Source organism: Dendrobates tinctorius, unplaced genomic scaffold, assembly GCF_039654945.1.
Source record: "Dendrobates tinctorius isolate UK_male_01 unplaced genomic scaffold, ASM3965494v1 ptg000189l, whole genome shotgun sequence".
NCBI classification, from domain to species: domain Eukaryota; kingdom Metazoa; phylum Chordata; class Amphibia; order Anura; family Dendrobatidae; genus Dendrobates; species Dendrobates tinctorius.
Window position 1 is genome coordinate 11,597,923 of NW_027361856.1, and position 21,789 is coordinate 11,619,711.

Consider the following 21,789-nt stretch of genomic DNA (forward strand, 5'->3'; position numbering starts at 1 on the left):
TGCATTCACTCGGTCTCCCAGAACTGCATTCACTCGGTCTCCCAGAACTGCACTTTCTCTGTCTCCCAGAACTGCACTCTCTCTGTCTCCCAGAACTGCACTTTCTCTGTCTCCCAGAACTGCACTCCCTCTGTCTCCCAGAACTGCACTCTCTCTGTCTCACAGAGCTGTATTCTCTCTGTCTTCCAGAGCTGCTCTCTCACTGTTTCCCACCGTTTCACTCTATGTCACCCAGAGCTGCACTCTGTCTCCCAGAGCTGCACTCTCTTTATCATCCAGAGCTGCACTCTTTATCACCCAGAGCTGCACTCGCTCTATCACCCAGAGCTGCATTCTCTGTCTCCCAGAGCTGCACTCTTTGTCTCCCATAGCTGCATCCGCTCTGTCTCCCAGAGCTGCACTCTATTTATCTCCCAGAGCTGCAGTCTATCACCCAGAGCTGCATTCTCTGTCTCCCAGAGCTGCATTCTCTCTGTCTCCCAGAGCTGCACTCTCTGTCTCCCAGAGCTGCACTCTCTGTCTCCAAGAGCTACACTCTGTCTCCTAGAGCTGCACCCTCTCTGTCTCCCAGAGCTGCATTCTCTCTGTCTCCCAGAGCTGCACTCTCTGTTTCCCAGAGCTGCAATCTGTCTCCCAGAGCTGCACTCTATCACTCAGAGCAGCACTCTCTCTATCACCCAGAGCAGCACTCTCTCTATCACCCAGAGCTGCATTCTGTCTGTCTCCCAGAGCTGCACTCTCTCTATCACCCAGAACTGCACTCTGTCTCCCAGAGCTGCAATCTCTCTGTCTCCCAGAGCTGCACTCTCTCTGTCTCCCAGAGCTGCACTCTCTCTGTCTCCCAGAGCTGCACTCTCTCTGTCTCCCAGAGCTGCATTCTCTGTCTCCCAGAGCTGCACTCTCTCTGTCTCCCAGATCTGCACTCTCTCTGTCTCCCAGAGCTGCATTCTCTGTGTTCCAGAGCTGCATTCTCTCTGTCTCTCAGAGCTGCATTCTCTCTGTCTCCCAGAGCTGCATTCTCTCTGTCTTCCAGAGCTGCACTCTCTCTGTCTCCCAGAGCTTCACTCTTTGTCACCCAGAGCTGCACTCTCTCTGTCACCCAGAGCTGCACTCTCTCTGTCACCCAGAGCTGCACTCTCTCTGTCTCCCAGAGCTGCATTCTCTCTGTCTCCCAGAGCTTCACTCTCTCTATCACCCAGAGCAGCACTCTCTCTATCACCCAGAGCTGCAATTTCTTTATCACCCAGAGCTGCATTCTGTCTCCCAGAGCTGCATTCTCTCTGTCTCCCAGAGCTGCACTCTCTCTATCACCCAGAGCTGCACGCTCTCTGTCTCCCAGAGCAGCACTCTATTTATCACCCTGAGCTGCACTGTATCCCAGAACTGCACTCTCTGTCTCCCAGAGCTGCATTCTCTCTGTCTCCCAGAGCTGCACTCTCTCTGTCTCCCAGAGCTACACTCTCTCTGTCTCCCAGAGCTTCACTCTCTCTGTCTCCCAGAGCTTCAGTCTCTCTGTCTCCCAGAGCTGCACTCTCTCTGTCTCCCAGAGCTTCACTCTCTGTCTCCCAGAGCTGCACTCTCTCTGTCTCACAGAGCTGCACCCTCTCTGTCTCCCAGAGCTGCACTCTATTTATCACCCTGAGCTGCACTCTCTCTGTCTCCCAGAGCTGCATTCTCTCTGTCTCCCAGAGCTGCATTCTCTCTGTCTTCCAGAGCTGCACTCTCTCTGTCTCCCAGAGCTTCAGTCTTTGTCATCCAGAGCTGCACTCTCTCTGTCTCCCAGAGCTGCACTCTCTCTGTCTCCCAGAGCTGTACTCTCTGTCTCCTAGAGCTGAACTCTCTATCACCCAGAGCTGCACTCGCTCTGTCTCCCAGAGCTGTATTCTCTCTGTCTCCCAGAGCTGCACTCTCTCTATCTCCCAGACCTACACTCCCTCGGTCTCCCAGAGCTGCACTCTCTCTGTCTCCCAGACCTACACTCTCTCGGTCTCCCAGAGCTGCACTCTCTATCACCCAGAGCTGCACTGTCTCTATCACCCAGAGCTGCACTCTCTGTCTCCCAGAACTGCACTTTCTCTGTCTCCCAGAACTGCACTCTCTCTGTCTCCCAGAACTGCACTTTCTCTGTCTCCCAGAACTGCACTCTCTCTGTCTCCCAGAACTGCACTCTCTCTGTCTTCCAGAGCTGCTCTCTCTCTGTCTCCCACAGTTTCACTCTTTGTCACCCAGAGCTGCACTCTGTCTCCCAGAGCTGCACTCTCTTTATCACCCAGAGCTGCACTCTTTATCACCCAGAGCTGCACTCGCTCTATCACCCAGAGCTGCATTCTCTGTCTCCCAGAGCTGCATTATCTCTGTCTCCCAGAGCTGCATTATCTCTGTCTCCCAGAGCTGCATTATCTCTGTCTCCCAGAGCTTCACTCTTTGTCATCCAGAGCTGCACTCTCTCTGTCACCCAGAGCTGCACTCTCTCTGTCTCCCAGAGCTGCACTCTCTCTGTCTCCCAGAGCTGCACTCTCTCTGTCTCCCAGAGCTCCACTCTCTCTGTCTCCCAGAGCTTCACTCTCTCTGTCTCCCAGAGCTCCACTCTCTCTGTCTCCCAGAGCTGCATTATCTCTGTCTCCCAGAGCTTCACTCTTTGTCATCCAGAGCTGCACTCTCTCTGTCACCCAGAGCTCCACTCTCTCTGTCTCCCAGAGCTGCATTATCTCTGTCTCCCAGAGCTTCACTCTTTGTCATCCAGAGCTGCACTCTCTCTGTCACCCAGAGCTCCACTCTCTCTGTCTCCCAGAGCTCCACTCTCTCTGTCTCCCAGAGATCCACTCTCTCTGTCTCCCAGAGCTCCACTCTCTCTGTCTCCCAGAGCTGCTCTCTCTATCACCCAGAACAGCACTCTCTCTATCACCCATAGCTGCACTTTCTCTATCACCCAGAGCTGCATTCTGTCTCCCAGAGCTGCACTCTCTCTATCACCCAGAACTGCACTCTCTGTCTCCCAGAGCTGCACTCTCTCTGTCTTCCAGAGCTGCATTCTCTGTCTTCCAGAGCTGAATTCTCTCTGTCTCCCAGAGCTGCATTCTCTGTCACCCAGAGCTGCATTCTCTCTGTCTTCCAGAGCTGCATTCTCTCTGTCTTCCAGAGCTGCATTCTCTCTGTCTCCCAGAGCTGCATTCTCTCTGTCTTCCAGAGCTGCACTCTCTCTGTCTCCCAGAGCTGTATTCTCTCTGTCTCCCAGAGCTGCATTCTCTCTGTCTCCCAGAGCTGTATTTTCTGTCTTCCAGAGCTGCACTCTCTGTTTCCAAGAGCTGCATTCTCTGTCTCCAAGAGCTGCACTCTCTGTCTCCCAGAGCTGCACTCTCTGTCTCCCAGAGCTGCATTCTCTCTGTTTCCAAGAGCTGCATTCTCTCTGTCTCCCAGAGCTGCACTCTCTGTCTCCCAGAGCTGCACTCTCTCTGTCTCCCAGAGCTGCATTCTCTCTATCACCCAGAGCTGCACTCTCTCTGTCTCCCAGAGCTGCACTCTCTCGGTCTCCCAGAGCTGCACTCTCTCTGTCTCCCAGAGCTGCATTCTCTCTATCACCCAGAGCTGCACTCTCTCTGTCTCCCAGAGCTGCACTCTCTCGGTCTCCCAGAGCTGCACTCTCTCTATCACCCAGAGCTGCACTCTCTGTCTCCCAGAGCTGCACTCTCTCTGTCTTCCAGAGCTGCATTCTCTGTCTTCCAGAGCTGAATTCTCTCTGTCTCCCAGAGCTGCATTCTCTGTCACCCAGAGCTGCATTCTCTCTGTCTTCCAGAGCTGCATTCTCTCTGTCTTCCAGAGCTGCATTCTCTCTGTCTCCCAGAGCTGCATTCTCTCTGTCTTCCAGAGCTGCACTCTCTCTGTCTCCCAGAGCTGTATTCTCTCTGTCTCCCAGAGCTGCATTCTCTCTGTCTCCCAGAGCTGTATTTTCTGTCTTCCAGAGCTGCACTCTCTGTTTCCAAGAGCTGCATTCTCTGTCTCCAAGAGCTGCACTCTCTGTCTCCCAGAGCTGCACTCTCTGTCTCCCAGAGCTGCATTCTCTCTGTTTCCAAGAGCTGCATTCTCTCTGTCTCCCAGAGCTGCACTCTCTGTCTCCCAGAGCTGCACTCTCTCTGTCTTCCAGAGCTGCATTCTCTGTCTTCCAGAGCTGAATTCTCTCTGTCTCCCAGAGCTGCATTCTCTGTCACCCAGAGCTGCATTCTCTCTGTCTTCCAGAGCTGCATTCTCTCTGTCTTCCAGAGCTGCATTCTCTCTGTCTCCCAGAGCTGCATTCTCTCTGTCTTCCAGAGCTGCACTCTCTCTGTCTCCCAGAGCTGTATTCTCTCTGTCTCCCAGAGCTGCATTCTCTCTGTCTCCCAGAGCTGTATTTTCTGTCTTCCAGAGCTGCACTCTCTGTTTCCAAGAGCTGCATTCTCTGTCTCCAAGAGCTGCACTCTCTGTCTCCCAGAGCTGCACTCTCTGTCTCCCAGAGCTGCATTCTCTCTGTTTCCAAGAGCTGCATTCTCTCTGTCTCCCAGAGCTGCACTCTCTGTCTCCCAGAGCTGCACTCTCTCTGTCTCCCAGAGCTGCATTCTCTCTATCACCCAGAGCTGCACTCTCTCTGTCTCCCAGACCTACACTCTCTCGGTCTCCCAGAGCTGCACTCTCTCTATCACCCAGAGCTGCACTCTCTATCACCCAGAGCTGCACTCTCTATCACCCAGAGCTGCACTGTTTCTATCACCCAGAGCTGCACTCTCTGTCTCCCAGAACTGCACTTTCTCTGTCTCCCAGAACTGCACTTTCTCTGTCTCCCAGAACTGCACTCTCTCTGTCTCCCAGAACTGCACTTTCTCTGTCTCCCAGAACTGCACTTTCTCTGTCTCCCAGAACTGCACTCTCTCTGTCTCCCAAAACTGCACTCTCTCTGTCTCCCAGAGCTGAATTTTCTCTATCTTCCAGAGCTGCATTCTCTCTGTCTTCCAGAGCTGCATTCTCTCTGTCTCCCAGAGCTGCATTCTCTCTGTCTCCCAGAGCTGCATTATCTCTGTCTCCCAGAGCTTCACTCTTTGTCATCCAGAGCTGCACTCTCTCTGTCACCCAGAGCTGCACTGTATCCCAGAGCTGCACTCTCTCTGTCTCCCAGAACTGCATTCACTCGGTCTCCCAGAACTGCACTTTCTCTGTCTCCCAGAACTGCACTCTCTCTGTCTCCCAGAACTGCACTCTCTCTGTCTCCCAGAACTGCACTCCCTCTGTCTCCCAGAACTGCACTCCCTCTGTCTCCCAGAACTGCACTCTCTCTGTCTCACAGAGCTGTATTCTCTCTGTCTTCCAGAGCTGCTCTCTCACTGTTTCCCACCGTTTCACTCTATGTCACCCAGAGCTGCACTCTGTCTCCCAGAGCTGCACTATCTTTATCACCCAGAGCTGCACTCTTTATCACCCAGAGCTGCACTCGCTCTATCACCCAGAGCTGCACTCGCTCTATCACCCAGAGCTGCATTCTCTGTCTCCCAGAGCTGCACTCTTTGTCTCCCATAGCTGCATCCTCTCTGTCTCCCAGAGCTGCACTCTATTTATCTCCCAGAGCTGCAGTCTATCACCCAGAGCTGCATTCTCTGTCTCCCAGAGCTGCATTCTCTCTGTCTCCCAGAGCTGCACTCACTCTGTCACCCAGAGCTGCACTCACTCTGTCACCCAGAGCTGCACTCACTCTGTCACCCAGAGCTGCACTCTCTGTCTCCCAGAGCTGCACTCTCTCTGTCTCCTAGAGCTGCACCCTCTCTGTCTCCCAGAGCTGCATTCTCTCTGTCTCCCAGAACTGCACTTTCTCTGTCTCCCAGAACTGCACTTTCTCTGTCTCCCAGAACTGCACTCTCTGTCTCCCAGAACTGCACTTTCTCTGTCTCCCAGAACTGCACTCTCTCTGTCTCCCAGAACTGCACTCTCTCTGTCTCCCAGAGCTGTATTCTCTCTGTCTTCCAGAGCTGCTCTCTCTCTGTCTCCCACAGTTTCACTCTTTGTCACCCAGAGCTGCACTCTGTCTCCCAGAGCTGCACTCTCTTTATCACCCAGAGCTGCACTCTTTATCACCCAGAGCTGCACTCGCTCTATCACCCAGAGCTGCATTCTCTGTCTCCCAGAGCTGCACTCTTTGTCTCCCATAGCTGCATCCTCTCTGTCTCCCAGAGCTGCACTCTATTTATCTCCCAGGGCTGCAGTCTATCACCCAGAGCTGCATTCTCTCTGTCTCCCGGAGCTGCATTCTCTCTGTCTCCCAGAGCTGCACTCTGTCTCCTAGAGCTGCACTCTCTGTCTCCAAGAACTGCACTCTGTCACCCAGAGCTGCACCCTCTCTGTCTCCCAGAGCAGCACTCTATTTATCACCCTGAGCTGCACTGTATCCCAGAGCTGCATTCTCTCTGTCTCCCAGAGCTGCATTATCTCTGTCTCCCAGAGCTTCACTCTTTGTCATCCAGAGCTGCACTCTCTCTGTCACCCAGAGCTGCACTGTATCCCAGAGCTGCACTCTCTCTGTCTCCCAGAGCTGCATTCACTCGGTCTCCCAGAGCTGCATTCTCTCTGTCTCCCAGAGCTTCACTCTTTGTCATCCAGAGCTGCACTCTCTCCCAGAGCTGCATTCTCTCTGTCTCCCAGAACTGCATTCACTCGGTCTCCCAGAACTGCACTTTCTCTGTCTCCCAGAACTGCACTCTCTCTGTCTCCCAGAACTGCACTTTCTCTGTCTCCCAGAACTGCACTCCCTCTGTCTCCCAGAACTGCACTCTCTCTGTCTCACAGAGCTGTATTCTCTCTGTCTTCCAGAGCTGCTCTCTCACTGTTTCCCACCGTTTCACTCTATGTCACCCAGAGCTGCACTCTGTCTCCCAGAGCTGCACTCTCTTTATCATCCAGAGCTGCACTCTTTATCACCCAGAGCTGCACTCGCTCTATCACCCAGAGCTGCATTCTCTGTCTCCCAGAGCTGCACTCTTTGTCTCCCATAGCTGCATCCTCTCTGTCTCCCAGTGCTGCACTCTATTTATCTCCCAGAGCTGCAGTCTATCACCCAGAGCTGCATTCTCTCTGTCTCCCAGAGCTGCACTCTCTGTCTCCCAGAGCTGCATTCTCTCTGTCTCCCAGAGCTGCACTCTCTCTGTTTCCCAGAGCTGCAATCTGTCTCCCAGAGATGCACTCTATCACTCAGAGCAGCACTCTCTATCACCCAGAGCAGCACTCTCTCTATCACCCAGAGCTGCATTCTGTCTGTCTCCCAGAGCTGCACTCTCTCTATCACCCAGAACTGCACTCTGTCTCCCAGAGCTGCACTCTGTCTCCCAGAGCTGCAATCTCTCTGTCTCCCAGAGCTGCACTCTCTCTGTCTCCCAGAGCTGCACTCTCTCTGTCTCCCAGAGCTGCATTCTCTGTCTCCCAGAGCTGCACTCTCTCTGTCTCCCAGATCTGCACTCTCTCTGTCTCCCAGAGCTGCATTCTCTGTGTTCCAGAGCTGCATTCTCTCTGTCTCTCAGAGCTGCATTCTCTCTGTCTCCCAGAGCTGCATTCTCTCTGTCTCCCAGAGCTGCACTCTCTCTGTCTCCCAGAGCTTCACTCTTTGTCACCCAGAGCTGCACTCTCTCTGTCACCCAGAGCTGCACTCTCTCTGTCACCCAGAGCTGCACTCTCTCTGTCTCCCAGAGCTGCATTCTCTCTGTCTCCCAGAGCTGCATTCTCTCTGTCTCCCAGAGCGGCACTCTCTCTGTCTCCCAGAGCTGCACTCTCTCTGTCTCCCAGAGCTTCACTCTCTCTATCACCCAGAGCAGCACTCTCTCTATCACCCAGAGCTGCAATTTCTTTATCACCCAGAGCTGCATTCTGCCTCCCAGAGCTGCATTCTCTCTGTCTCCCAGAGCTGCACTCTCTCTATCACCCAGAGCTGCACGCTCTCTGTCTCCCAGAGCAGCACTCTATTTATCACCCTGAGCTGCACTGTATCCCAGAACTGCACTCTCTGTCTCCCAGAGCTGCATTCTCTCTGTCTCCCAGAGCTGCACTCTCTGTCTCCCAGAGCTACACTCTCTCTGTCTCCCAGAGCTTCACTCTCTCTGTCTCCCAGAGCTTCAGTCTCTCTGTCTCCCAGAGCTGCACTCTCTCTGTCTCCCAGAGCTTCACTCTCTGTCTCCCAGAGCTGCGCTCTCTCTGTCTCACAGAGCTGCACCCTCTCTGTCTCCCAGAGCTGCACTCTATTTATCACCCTGAGCTGCACTCTCTCTGTCTCCCAGAGTTGCATTCTCTCTGTCTCCCAGAGCTGCATTCTCTCTGTCTTCCAGAGCTGCACTCTCTCTGTCTCCCAGAGCTTCAGTCTTTGTCATCCAGAGCTGCACTCTCTCTGTCTCCCAGAGCTGCACTCTCTCTGTCTCCCAGAGCTGTACTCTCTGTCTCCTAGAGCTGAACTCTCTATCACCCAGAGCTGCACTCGCTCTGTCTCCCAGAGCTGTATTCTCTCTGTCTCCCAGAGCTGCACTCTCTCTATCTCCCAGAGCTGCATTCTCTCTATCACCCAGAGCTGCACTCTCTCTGTCTCCCAGACCTACACTCTCTCGGTCTCCCAGAGCTGCACTCTCTATCACCCAGAGCTGCACTGTCTCTATCACCCAGAGCTGCACTCTCTGTCTCCCAGAACTGCACTTTCTCTGTCTCCCAGAACTGCACTTTCTCTGTCTCCCAGAACTGCACTCTCTCTGTCTCCCAGAGCTCCACTCTCTCTGTCTCCCAGAGCTGCTCTCTCTCTCTATCACCCAGAACAGCACTCTATCACCCAGTGCTGCACTTTCTCTATTACCCAGAGCTGCATTCTGTCTCCCAGAGCTGCACTCTCTCTATCACCCAGAACTGCACTCTCTGTCTCCCAGAGCTGCACTCTCTCTGTCTCCCAGAGCTGCATTCTCTGTCTTCCAGAGCTGAATTCAGTCTCCCAGAGCTGCATTCTCTGTCTTCCAGAGCTGAATTCTCTCTATCTTCCAGAGCTGCATTCTCTCTGTCTTCCAGAGCTGCATTCTCTGTCTCCCAGAGCTGCATTCTCTCTGTCTTCCAGAGCTGCACTCTCTCTGTCTCCCAGAGCTGTATTCTCTCTGTCTCCCAGAGCTGCATTCTCTCTGTCTCCCAGAGCTGTATTCTCTGTCTTCCAGAGCTGAACTCTCTCTGTCTCCCAGAGCTGCATTCCCTATTTCCAAGAGCTGCATTCTCTCTGTCTCCAATAGCTGCACTCTCTGTCTCCAATAGCTGCACTCTCTGTCTCCCAGAACTGCACTCTCTGTCTCCCAGAGCTGCATTCTCTCTGTTTCCAAGAGCTGCATTCTCTCTGTCTCCCAGAGCTGCACTCTCTGTCTCCCAGAGCTGCACTCTCTCTGTCTCCCAGAGCTGCACCCTCTCTGTCTCCCAGAGCTGCACCCTCTCTGTCTCCCAGAGCTGCATTCTCTCTGTCTCCCAGAGCTGCATTCTCTCTGTCTCCCAGAGCTACACTCTCTCTGTCACCCAGAGCTGCACTCTCTGTCTCCCACATCTGCAGTCTCTGTCTCCTAGAGCTGCACTCTCTGTCTCCTAGAGCTGCACTCTCTGTCTCCTAGAGCTGCACTCTCTGTCTCCAAGAACTGCACTCTGTCACCCAGAGCTGCACCCTCTCTGTCTCCCAGAGCAGCACTCTATTTATCACCCTGAGCTGCACTGTATCCCAGAGCTGCACTCTCTCTGTCTCCCAGAGTTGCATTCACTCGGTCTCCCAGAGCTGCATTCTCCCACTCTGTCACCCAGAGCTGCACCCTCTCTGTCTCCCAGAGCAGCACTCTATTTATCACCCTGAGCTGCACTGTATCCCAGAGCTGCACTCTCTCTGTCTCCCAGAGTTGCATTCACTCGGTCTCCCAGAGCTGCATTCTCTCTGTCTCCCAGAGCTGCATTCTCTCTGTCTCCCAGAGCTGCATTCTCTCTGTCTCCCAGAGCTGCATTCTGTCTCCCAGAGCTGCATTCTCTCTGTCTCCCAGAGCTGCATTATCTCTGTCTCCCAGAGCTGCATTATCTCTGTCTCCCAGAGCTTCACTCTTTGTCATCCAGAGCTGCACTCTCTCTGTCACCCAGAGCTGTACTCTGTCTCCCAGAGCTCCACTCTGTCTCCCAGAGCTCCACTCTCTCTGTCTCCCAGAGCTGCATTATCTCTGTCTCCCAGAGCTGCATTATCTCTGTCTCCCAGAGCTTCACTCTTTGTCATCCAGAGCTGCACTCTCTCTGTCTCCCAGAGCTGCACTCTCTCTGTCTCCCTGAGCTCCACTCTCTCTGTCTCCCAGAGCTGCATTCTCTCTGCCTCCCAGAGCTGCATTATCTCTGTCTCCCAGAGCTTCACTCTTTGTCATCCAGAGCTGCACTCTCTCTGTCACCCAGAGCTCCACTCTCTCTGTCTCCCAGAGCTCCACTCTCTCTGTCTCCCAGAGCTCCACTCTCTCTGTCTCCCAGAGCTCCACTCTCTCTGTCTCCCAGAGCTGCTCTCTCTCTCTATCACCCAGAACCGCACTCTCTCTATCACCCAGAGCTGCACTCTCTCTGTCTCCCAGAGCTGCATTCTCTGTCTTCCAGAGCTGAATTCTCTCTGTCTCCCAGAGCTGCATTCTCTGTCTCCCAGAGCTGCATTCTCTCTGTCTCCCAGAGCTGCATACTCTCTGTCTCCCAGAGCTGCATTCTGTCTCCCAGAGCTGAATTCTCTCTGTCTTTCAGAGCTGCACTCTCTCTGTCTCCCAGAGCTTCACTCTTTGTCATCCAGAGCTGCACTCTCTCTGTCTCCCAGAGCTGCACTCTCTCTGTCTCCTAGAGCTGAACTCTCTATCACCCAGAGCTGCACTCTGTCTCCTAGAGCTGCACACTCTTTATCACCCAGAGCTGCACTCCCTCTATCACCCAGAGCTGCACTCTCTCTGTCTCCCAGAGCGACACTCTCTCTGTATCCCAGAGCTGCACTCTCTCTGTCTCCCAGAGCTGCACTCTCTCTGTCTCCTAGAGCTGCACTCTCTTTATCACGCAGAGCTGCACTCGCTCTGTCTCCCAGAGCTGTATTCTCTCTGTCTCCCAGAGCTGCACTCGCTCTATCACCCAGAGCTGCACTCTCTCTGTCTCCCAGACCTGCACTCTCTCTGTCTCCTAGAGCTGCACTCTCTCTGTCTCCCAGAGCTGCACTCTCTCTGTCTCCCAGAGCTGCATTCTCTCTGTCACCCAGAGCTGCACTCTCTCTGTCTCCCAGAGCTGCACTCTCTCTGTCTCCCAGAGCTGCACTCTGTCTCCCAGAACTGCACTCTCTCTGTCTCCCAGAACTGCACTCTCTCTGTCTCCTAGAGCTGCACTCTCTCTGTCTCCCAGAGCTGCACTCTCTGTCTCCTAGAGCTGCACTCTCTCTGTCTCCCAGAGCTGCACTCTCTGTCTCCCAGAGCTGCAGTCTATCACCCAGAGCTGCACTCTCTATCACCCAGAGCTGCACTCTCTCTGTCTCCTAGAGCTGCACTCTCTCTATCACCCAGAGCTGCACTGTCTGTCTCCCAGAACTGCTCTCTCTCTGTCTCCCAGAACTGCATTGTCTCTGTCTTCCAGAGCTGCACTCTCTCTGTCTCCCAGAGCTTCAATATTTGTCACCCAGAGCTGCACTCTCTATCACCCAGAGCTGCACTCTATCACCCAGAGCTGCACTCTATCACCCAGAGCTGCACTCTCTATCACCCAGAGCTGCACTCTCACTGTCTCCCAGAGCTGCACTCTCACTGTCTCCCAGAGCTGCACTCTCTCTATCACCCAGAGCTGCATTCTCTGTCTTCCAGAGCTGCATTCTGTCTCCCAGAGCTGCACTCTCTTTCTCCCAGAGCTGCATTCTCTTTGTCTCCCAGAGCTGCACTCTCTCTGTCTCCCAGAGCTGCATTTCCCAGAGCTGCACTCTCTCTGTCTCCCAGAGCTGCACTCTCTTTTTCACCCAGAGCTGCACTGTCTTTATCACCCAGAGCTGCACTGTCTTTATCACCCAGAGTTGCACTCTCTGTCTCCCAGAGCTGCACGCTCTCTGTCTCCCAGAGCTGCACGCTCTCTATCTCCCAGAGCTGCAATCTCTCTATCACCCAGAGCTGCACTCAATCAGCCAGAGCTGCACTCTCTCTGTCTCCCAGAACTGCACTCTCTCTGTCTCCCAGAACTGCACTCTCTGTCTCCCAGAGCTGTATTATCTGTCTTCCAGAGCTGCACTCTCTTTCTCCCAGAGCTGCAATATTTGTTACCCACAGCTGCACTCTCTGTCACCCAGAGCTGCACTCTCTCTATCACCCAGAGCTGCACTCTCTCTGTCACCCAGAGCTGCACTCTCTCTATCACCCAGAGCTGCACTCTCTCTGTCACCCAGAGCTGCACTCAGTCTCCCAGAGCTGCACTCAATTTCCTAGAGCTGCACTCTCTCTGTCTCCCAGAGCTGCACTCTCTCTGTCTCCCAGATCTGCAGTGTATCACCCAGAGCTGCAGTCTATCACCCAGAGCTGCCTTCTGTCTATCACCCAGAGCTGCACTCTCTCTGTCTCCTAGAGCTGCACTCTCTCTATCACCCAGAGGTGCACTGGCTGTCTCCCAGAGCTGCATTCTCTGTCTTCCAGAACTGCTCTCTCTCTGTCTCCCAGAACTGCAGTCTATTTATCACCCACAGCTGCAATCTGTCTGTCTCCCAGAGCTGCACTCTCTTTATCACCCAGAGCTTCACTCTCTGTCTTCCAGAGCTGCACTCTCTCTGTCTCCCAGAGGTGCATTCTCTCTGTCTCCCAGAGCTGCACTCGCTCTATCACCCAGAGCTGCAATCTGTCTCCCTGAGCTGCACTCTCTCTGTCTCCCAGAGCTGCACTCTCTTTGTCTCCCAGAGCTGCACTCTCTTTACCACCCAGAGCTGCACTCTCTTTATCACCAAGAGCTGCACTCTCTCTGTCTCCCAGAGCTGCATTTCCCATAGATGCACTCTCTCTATCACCCAGAGCTGCACTCTCTTTGTCTCCCAGAGCTGCACTCTCTGTCTCCCAGAGCTGCACTCTCTTTATCACACAGAGCTGCACTCTCTTTATCACCCAGAGCTGCACTCTCTGTATCACCCAGAGCTGCACTCTATTACCCAGAGCTTCGCTCTCTATCACCCAGAGCTGCGCTCTCTCTGTCACCCAGAACTGCACTCTCTCTATCACCCAGAACTGCACTCTCTCTATCACAAAGAATTGCACTCTCTGTCTCCCGGAGCTGCACTGTCTCCCAGAGCTGCATTCTCTGTCTTCCAGAGCTGCACTCTCTCTGTCTCCCAGAGCTGCACTCTCTCTATCACCCAGAGCTGCACTCTCTCTATCACCCAGAGCTGGACTCTCTTTATCACCCAGAGCTTCACTTTATCACCCAGAGCTGCATTCTCTCTGTCTCCTAGAGGTGCATTCTCTCTGTCTCCCAGAGCTGCACTCGCTCTATCACCCAGAGCTGCAATCTGTCTCCCAGAGCTGCACTCTCTCTGTCACCCAGAGCTGCACTCTCTCTGTCACCCAGAATTGCACTCTCTCTATCACCCAGAGCTGCACTCTCTCTGTCACCCAGAATTGCACTCTCTCTATCACCCAGAGCTGCACTCTCTGTCTCCTAGATCTGCACTCTCTGTCTCCCAGAGCTGCATTCTCTCTGTCTCCCAGAGCTGCACTCTCTCTGTCTTCCAGAGCTGAATTCCCTCTGTCTCCCAGAGCTGCACTCTCTGTCACCCAGAGCTGCACTCTCTCTGTCACCCAGAGCTGCACTCTCTCTATCACCCAGAGCTGCACTCTCTCTGTCTCCCAGAACTGCACTCTCTCTGTCTCCCAGAACTGCACTCTCTCTGTCTCCCAGAACTGCGATCCCTGTCACCCAGAGCTGCACTCTCTCTGTCTCCCAGAGCTGCACTCTCTCTGTCTCCCAGAACTGCGCTCCCAGTCACACAGAGCTGCACTCTCTGTCTCCTAGAGCTGCACTCGCTCTATCACCCAGAGCTGCAATCTGTCTCCCAGAGCTGCACTCTCTCTGTCACCCAGAGCTGCACTCTCTCTGTCACCCAGAATTGCACTCTATCACCCAGAGCTGCACTCTCTGTCTCCTAGAGCTGCACTCTCTGTCTCCCAGAGCTGCATTCTCTGTCTCCCAGAGCTGCACTCTCTCTGTCTTCCAGAGCTGAATTCCCTCTGTCTCCCAGAGCTGCACTCTCTCTGTCACCCAGAGCTGCACTCTCTCTGTCACCCAGAGCTGCACTCTCTCTGTCACCCAGAGCTGCACTCTCTCTGTCTCCCAGAGCTGCACTCTCTCTGTCTCCCAGAACTGCACTCTCTCTGTCTCCCAGAGCTCCACTCTCTCTATCACCCAGAGCTGCACTCTCTCTGTCTCCCAGAGCTGCACTCTCGCTGTCACCCAGAGCTGCACTCTCTCTATCACCCAGAGCTGCACTGTCTCTGTCTCCCAGAACTGCACTCTCTCTGTCTCCCAGAACTGCACTCTCTCTGTCTCCCAGAACTGCGATCCCTGTCACCCAGAGCTGCACTCTCTCTGTCTCCCAGAGCTGCACTCTCTCTGTCTCCCAGAACTGCGCTCCCTGTCACCCAGAGCTGCACTCTGTCACCCAGAGCTGCACTCTCTCTGTCACCCAGAATTGCACTCTATCACCCAGAGCTGCACTCTCTGTCTCCTAGAGCTGCACTCTCTGTCTCCCAGAGCTGCATTCTCTCTGTCTCCCAGAGCTGCACTCTCTCTGTCTTCCAGAGCTGAATTCCCTCTGTCTCCCAGAGCTGCACTCTCTCTGTCACCCAGAGCTGCACTCTCTCTGTCACCCAGAGCTGCACTCTCTCTGTCACCCAGAGCTGCACTCTCTATATCACCCAGAGCTGCACTCTCTCTGTCTCCCAGAGCTGCACTCTCTCTGTCTCCCAGAGCTGCACTCTCTCTGTCTCCCAGAGCTCCACTCTCTCTATCACCCAGAGCTGCACTCTCTCTGTCTCCCAGAGCTGCACTCTCGCTGTCACCCAGAGCTGCACTCTCTCTATCACCCAGAGCTGCACTCTCTCTGTCTCCCAGAACTGCACTCTCTCTGTCTCCCAGAACTGCGATCCCTGTCACCCAGAGCTGCACTCTCTCTGTCTCCCAGAGCTGCATTCTCTCTATCACCCAGAGCTGCAATTTCTTTATCACCCAGAGCTGCATTCTGCCTCCCAGAGCTGCATTCTCTCTGTCTCCCAGAGCTGCACTCTCTCTATCACCCAGAGCTGCACGCTCTCTGTCTCCCAGAGCAGCACTCTATTTATCACCCTGAGCTGCACTGTATCCCAGAACTGCACTCTCTGTCTCCCAGAGCTGCATTCTCTCTGTCTCCCAGAGCTGCACTCTCTGTCTCCCAGAGCTATACTCTCTCTGTCTCCCAGAGCTTCACTCTCTCTGTCTCCCAGAGCTTCAGTCTCTCTGTCTCCCAGAGCTGCACTCTCTCTGTCTCCCAGAGCTTCACTCTCTGTCTCACAGAGTTGCACCCTCTCTGTCTCCCAGAGCTGCACCCTCTCTGTCTCCCAGAGCTGCACTCTATTTATCACCCTGAGCTGCACTCTCTCTGTCTCCCAGAGCTGCATTCTCTCTGTCTCCCAGAGCTGCATTCTCTCTGTCTTCCAGAGCTGCACTCTCTCTGTCTCCCAGAGCTTCAGTCTTTGTCATCCAGAGCTGCACTCTCTCTGTCTCCCAGAGCTGCACTCTCTCTGTCTCCCAGAGCTGTACTCTCTGTCTCCTAGAGCTGAACTCTCTATCACCCAGAGCTGCACTCGCTCTGTCTCCCAGAGCTGTATTCTCTCTGTCTCCCAGAGCTGCACTCTCTCTGTCTCCCAGAGCTGCACTCTCTCTATCTCCCAGAGCTGCATTCTCTCTATCACCCAGAGCTGCACTCTCTCTGTCTCCCAGACCTACACTCTCTCGGTCTCCCAGAGCTGCACTCTCTATCACCCAGAGCTGCACTGTCTCTATCACCCAGAGCTGCACTCTCTGTCTCCCAGAACTGCACTTTCTCTGTCTCCCAGAACTGCACTCTCTCTGTCTCCCAGAACTGCACTCTCTCTGTCTCCCAGAACTGCACTTTCTCTGTCTCCCAGAACTGCACTCTCTCTGTCTCCCAGAGCTCCACTCTCTCTGTCTCCCAGAGCTGCTCTCTCTCTCTATCACCCAGAACAGCACTCTCTCTATCACCCAGTGCTGCACTTTCTCTATTACCCAGAGCTGCATTCTGTCTCCCAGAGCTGCACTCTCTCTATCACCCAGAACTGCACTCTCTGTCTCCCAGAGCTGCACTCTCTCTGTCTCCCAGAGCTGCATTCTCTGTCTTCCAGAGCTGAATTCAGTCTCCCAGAGCTGCATTCTCTGTCTTCCAGAGCTGAATTCTCTCTATCTTCCAGAGCTGCATTCTCTCTGTCTTCCAGAGCTGCATTCTCTGTCTCCCAGAGCTGCATTCTCTCTGTCTTCCAGAGCTGCACTCTCTCTGTCTCCCAGAGCTGCATTCTCTCTGTCTCCCAGAGCTGCATTCTCTCTGTCTCCCAGAGCTGTATTCTCTGTCTTCCAGAGCTGAACTCTCTCTGTCTCCCAGAGCTGCATTCCGTATTTCCAAGAGCTGCATTCTCTCTGTCTCCAATAGCTGCACACTCTGTCTCCCAGAACTGCACTCTCTGTCTCCCAGAGCTGCATTCTCTCTGTTTCCAAGAGCTGCATTCTCTGTCTCCCAGAGCTGCACTCTCTGTCTCCCAGAGCTGCACTCTCTCTGTCTCCCAGAGCTGCACCCTCTCTGTCTCCCAGAGCTGCATTCTCTCTGTCTCCCAGAGCTGCATTCTCTCTGTCTCCCAGAGCTACACTCTCTCTGTCACCCAGAGCTGCACTCTCTGTCTCCCACATCTGCAGTCTCTGTCTCCTAGAGCTGCACTCTCTGTCTCCTAGAGCTGCACTCTGTCTCCTAGAGCTGCACTCTCTGTCTCCAAGAACTGCACTCTGTCACCCAGAGCTGCACCCTCTCTGTCTCCCAGAGCAGCACTCTATTTATCACCCTGAGCTGCACTGTATCCCAGAGCTGCACTCTGTCTCCCAGAGTTGCATTCACTCGGTCTCCCAGAGCTGCATTCTCCCACTCTGTCACCCAGAGCTGCACCCTCTCTGTCTCCCAGAGCAGCACTCTATTTATCACCCTGAGCTGCACTGTATCCCAGAGCTGCACTCTCTCTGTCTCCCAGAGTTGCATTCACTCGGTCTCCCAGAGCTGCATTCTCTCTGTCTCCCAAAGCTGCATTCTCTCTGTCTCCCAGAGCTGCATTCTGTCTCCCAGAGCTGCATTCTCTCTGTCTCCCAGAGCTGCATTATCTCTGTCTCCCAGAGCTGCATTATCTCTGTCTCCCAGAGCTTCACTCTTTGTCATCCAGAGCTGCACTCTCTCTGTCACCCAGAGCTGTACTCTGTCTCCCAGAGCTCCACTCTCTCTGTCTCCCAGAGCTCCACTCTCTCTGTCTCCCAGAGCTGCATTATCTCTGTCTCCCAGAGCTGCATTATCTCTGTCTCCCAGAGCTTCACTCTTTGTCATCCAGAGCTGCACTCTCTCTGTCTCCCAGAGCTGCACTCTCTCTGTCTCCCAGAGCTCCACTCTCTCTGTCTCCCAGAGCTGCATTATCTCTGTCTCCCAGAGCTGCATTATCTCTGTCTCCCAGAGCTTCACTCTTTGTCATCCAGAGCTGCACTCTCTCTGTCACCCAGAGCTCCACTCTCTCTGTCTCCCAGAGCTCCACTCTCTCTGTCTCCCAGAGCTCCACTCTCTCTGTCTCCCAGAGCTGCTCTCTCTCTCTATCACCCAGAACCGCACTCTCTCTATCACCCAGAGCTGCACTCTCTCTGTCTCCCAGAGCTGCATTCTCTGTCTTCCAGAGCTGAATTCTCTCTGTCTCCCAGAGCTGCATTCTCTGTCTCCCAGAGCTGCATTCTCTCTGTTTCCCAGAGCTGCATACTCTCTGTCTCCCAGAGCTGCATTCTGTCTCCCAGAGCTGAATTCTCTCTGTCTTTCAGAGCTGCACTCTCTCTGTCTCCCAGAGCTTCACTCTTTGTCATCCAGAGCTGCACTCTCTCTGTCTCCCAGAGCTGCACTCTCTCTGTCTCCTAGAGCTGAACTCTCTATCACCCAGAGCTGCACTCTGTCTCCTAGAGCTGCACGCTCTTTATCACCCAGAGCTGCACTCGCTCTATCACCCAGAGCTGCACTCTCTCTGTCTCCCAGAGCGACACTCTCTCTGTATCCCAGAGCTGCACTCTCTCTGTCTCCCAGAGCTGCACTCTCTCTGTCTCCTAGAGCTGCACTCTCTTTATCACGCAGAGCTGCACTCGCTCTGTCTCCCAGAGCTGTATTCTCTCTGTCTCCCAGAGCTGCACTCGCTCTATCACCCAGAGCTGCACTCTCTCTGTCTCCCAGACCTGCACTCTCTCTGTCTCCTAGAGCTGCACTCTCTCTGTCTCCCAGAGCTGCACTCTCTCTGTCTCCCAGAGCTGCACTCTCTCTGTCTCCCAGAGCTGCACTCTGTCTCCCAGAACTGCACTCTCTCTGTCTCCCAGAACTGCACTCTCTCTGTCTCCCAGAGCTGCACTCTCTCTGTCTCCTAGAGCTGCACTCTCTGTCTCCCAGAGCTGCACTCTCTGTCTCCTAGAGCTGCACTCTCTCTGTCTCCCAGAGCTGCAGTCTATCACCCAGAGCTGCACTCTCTATCACCCAGAGCTGCACTCTCTCTATCACCCAGAGCTGCACTGTCTGTCTCCCAGAACTGCTCTCTCTCTGTCTCCCAGAACTGCATTGTCTCTGTCTTCCAGAGCTGCACTCTCTCTGTCTCCCAGAGCTTCAATATTTGTCACCCAGAGCTGCACTCTCTATCACCCAGAGCTGCACTCTCTATCACCCAGAGCTGCACTCTCTATCACCCAGAGCTGCACTCTCTATCACCCAGAGCTGCACTCTCACTGTCTCCCAGAGCTGCACTCTCACTGTCTCCCAGAGCTGCACTCTCTCTATCACCCAGAGCTGCATTCTCTGTCTTCCAGAGCTGCATTCTGTCTCCCAGAGCTGCACTCTCTTTCTCCCAGAGCTGCATTCTCTTTGTCTCCCAGAGCTGCACTCTCTCTGTCTCCCAGAGCTGCATTTCCCAGAGCTGCACTCTCTCTGTCTCCCAGAGCTGCACTCTCTTTTTCACCCAGAGCTGCACTGTCTTTATCACCCAGAGCTGCACTGTCTTTATCACCCAGAGTTGCACCCTCTGTCTCCCAGAGCTGCACGCTCTCTATCTCCCAGAGCTGCACTCTCTCTATCACCCAGAGCTGCACTCAATCAGCCAGAGCTGCACTCTCTCTGTCTCCCAGAACTGCACTCTCTCTGTCTCCCAGAACTGCACTCTCTGTCTCCCAGAGCTGTATTATCTGTCTTCCAGAGCTGCACTCTCTTTCTCCCAGAGCTGCAATATTTGTTACCCACAGCTGCACTCTCTGTCACCCAGAGCTGCACTCTCTCTATCACCCAGAGCTGCACTCTCTCTGTCACCCAGAGCTGCACTCTCTCTATCACCCAGAGCTGCACTCTCTCTATCACCCAGAGCTGCACTCTCTCTGTCACCCAGAGCTGCACTCAGTCTCCCAGAGCTGCAATCAATTTCCTAGAGCTGCACTCTCTCTGTCTCCCAGAGCTGCACTCTCTCTGTCTCCCAGATCTGCAGTGTATCACCCAGAGCTGCAGTCTATCACCCAGAGCTGCCTTCTGTCTATCACCCAGAGCTGCACTCTCTCTGTCTCCTAGAGCTGCACTCTCTCTATCACCCAGAGGTGCACTGGCTGTCTCCCAGAGCTGCATTCTCTGTCTTCCAGAACTGCTCTCTCTCTGTCTCCCAGAACTGCAGTCTATTTATCACCCACAGCTGCAATCTGTCTGTCTCCCAGAGCTGCACTCTCTTTATCACCCAGAGCTTCACTCTCTCTGTCTCCCAGAGGTGCATTCTCTCTGTCTCCCAGAGCTGCACTCGCTCTATCACCCAGAGCTGCAATCTGTCTCCCTGAGCTGCACTCTCTCTGTCTCCCAGAGCTGCACTCTCTTTGTCTCCCAGAGCTGCACTCTCTTTATCACCCAGAGCTGCACTCTCTTTATCACCAAGAGCTGCACTCTCTCTGTCTCCCAGAGCTGCATTTCCCATAGATGCACTCTCTCTATCACCCAGAGCTGCACTCTCTTTGTCTCCCAGAGCTGCACTCTCTGTCTCCCAGAGCTGCACTCTCTTTATCACACAGAGCTGCACTCTCTTTATCACCCAGAGCTGCACTCTCTGTATCACCCAGAGCTGCACTCTATTACCCAGAGCTTCGCCCTCTATCACCCAGAGCTGCGCTCTCTCTGTCACCCAGAACTGCACTCTCTCTATCACCCAGAACTGCACTCTCTCTATCAAAAAGAATTGCACTCTCTGTCTCCCGGAGCTGCACTGTCTCCCAGAGCTGCATTCTCTGTCTTCCAGAGCTGCACTCTCTCTGTCTCCCAGAGCTGCACTCTCTCTATCACCCAGAGCTGCACTCTCTCTATCACCCAGAGCTGGACTCTCTTTATCACCCAGAGCTTCACTTTATCACCCAGAGCTGCATTCTCTCTGTCTCCTAGAGGTGCATTCTCTCTGTCTCCCAGAGCTGCACTCGCTCTATCACCCAGAGCTGCAATCTGTCTCCCAGAGCTGCACTCTCTCTGTCACCCAGAGCTGCACTCTCTCTGTCACCCAGAATTGCACTCTCTCTATCACCCAGAGCTGCACTCTCTGTCTCCTAGAGCTGCACTCTCTGTCTCCCAGAGCTGCATTCTCTCTGTCTCCCAGAGCTGCACTCTCTCTGTCTTCCAGAGCTGAATTCCCTCTGTCTCCCAGAGCTGCACTCTCTGTCACCCAGAGCTGCACTCTCTGTCACCCAGAGCTGCACTCTCTCTATCACCCAGAGCTGCACTCTCTCTGTCTCCCAGAACTGCACTCTCTCTGTCTCCCAGAACTGCACTCTCTCTGTCTCCCAGAACTGCGATCCCTGTCACCCAGAGCTGCACTCTCTCTGTCTCCCAGAGCTGCACTCTCTCTGTCTCCCAGAACTGCGCTCCCTGTCACCCAGAGCTGCACTCTCTGTCTCCTAGAGCTGCACTCGCTCTATCACCCAGAGCTGCAATCTGTCTCCCAGAGCTGCACTCTCTCTGTCACCCAGAGCTGCACTCTCTCTGTCACCCAGAATTGCACTCTATCACCCAGAGCTGCACTCTCTGTCTCCTAGAGCTGCACTCTCTGTCTCCCAGAGCTGCATTCTCTGTCTCCCAGAGCTGCACTCTCTGTCTTCCAGAGCTGAATTCCCTCTGTCTCCCAGAGCTGCACTCTCTCTGTCACCCAGAGCTGCACTCTCTCTGTCACCCAGAGCTGCACTCTCTCTATCACCCAGAGCTGCACTCTCTCTGTCTCCCAGAGCTGCACTCTCTCTGTCTCCCAGAACTGCACTCTCTCTGTCTCCCAGAGCTCCACTCTCTCTATCACCCAGAGCTGCACTCTCTGTCTCCCAGAGCTGCACTCTCGCTGTCACCCAGAGCTGCACTCTCTCTATCACCCAGAGCTGCACTGTCTCTGTCTCCCAGAACTGCACTCTCTCTGTCTCCCAGAACTGCACTCTCTCTGTCTCCCAGAACTGCGATCCCTG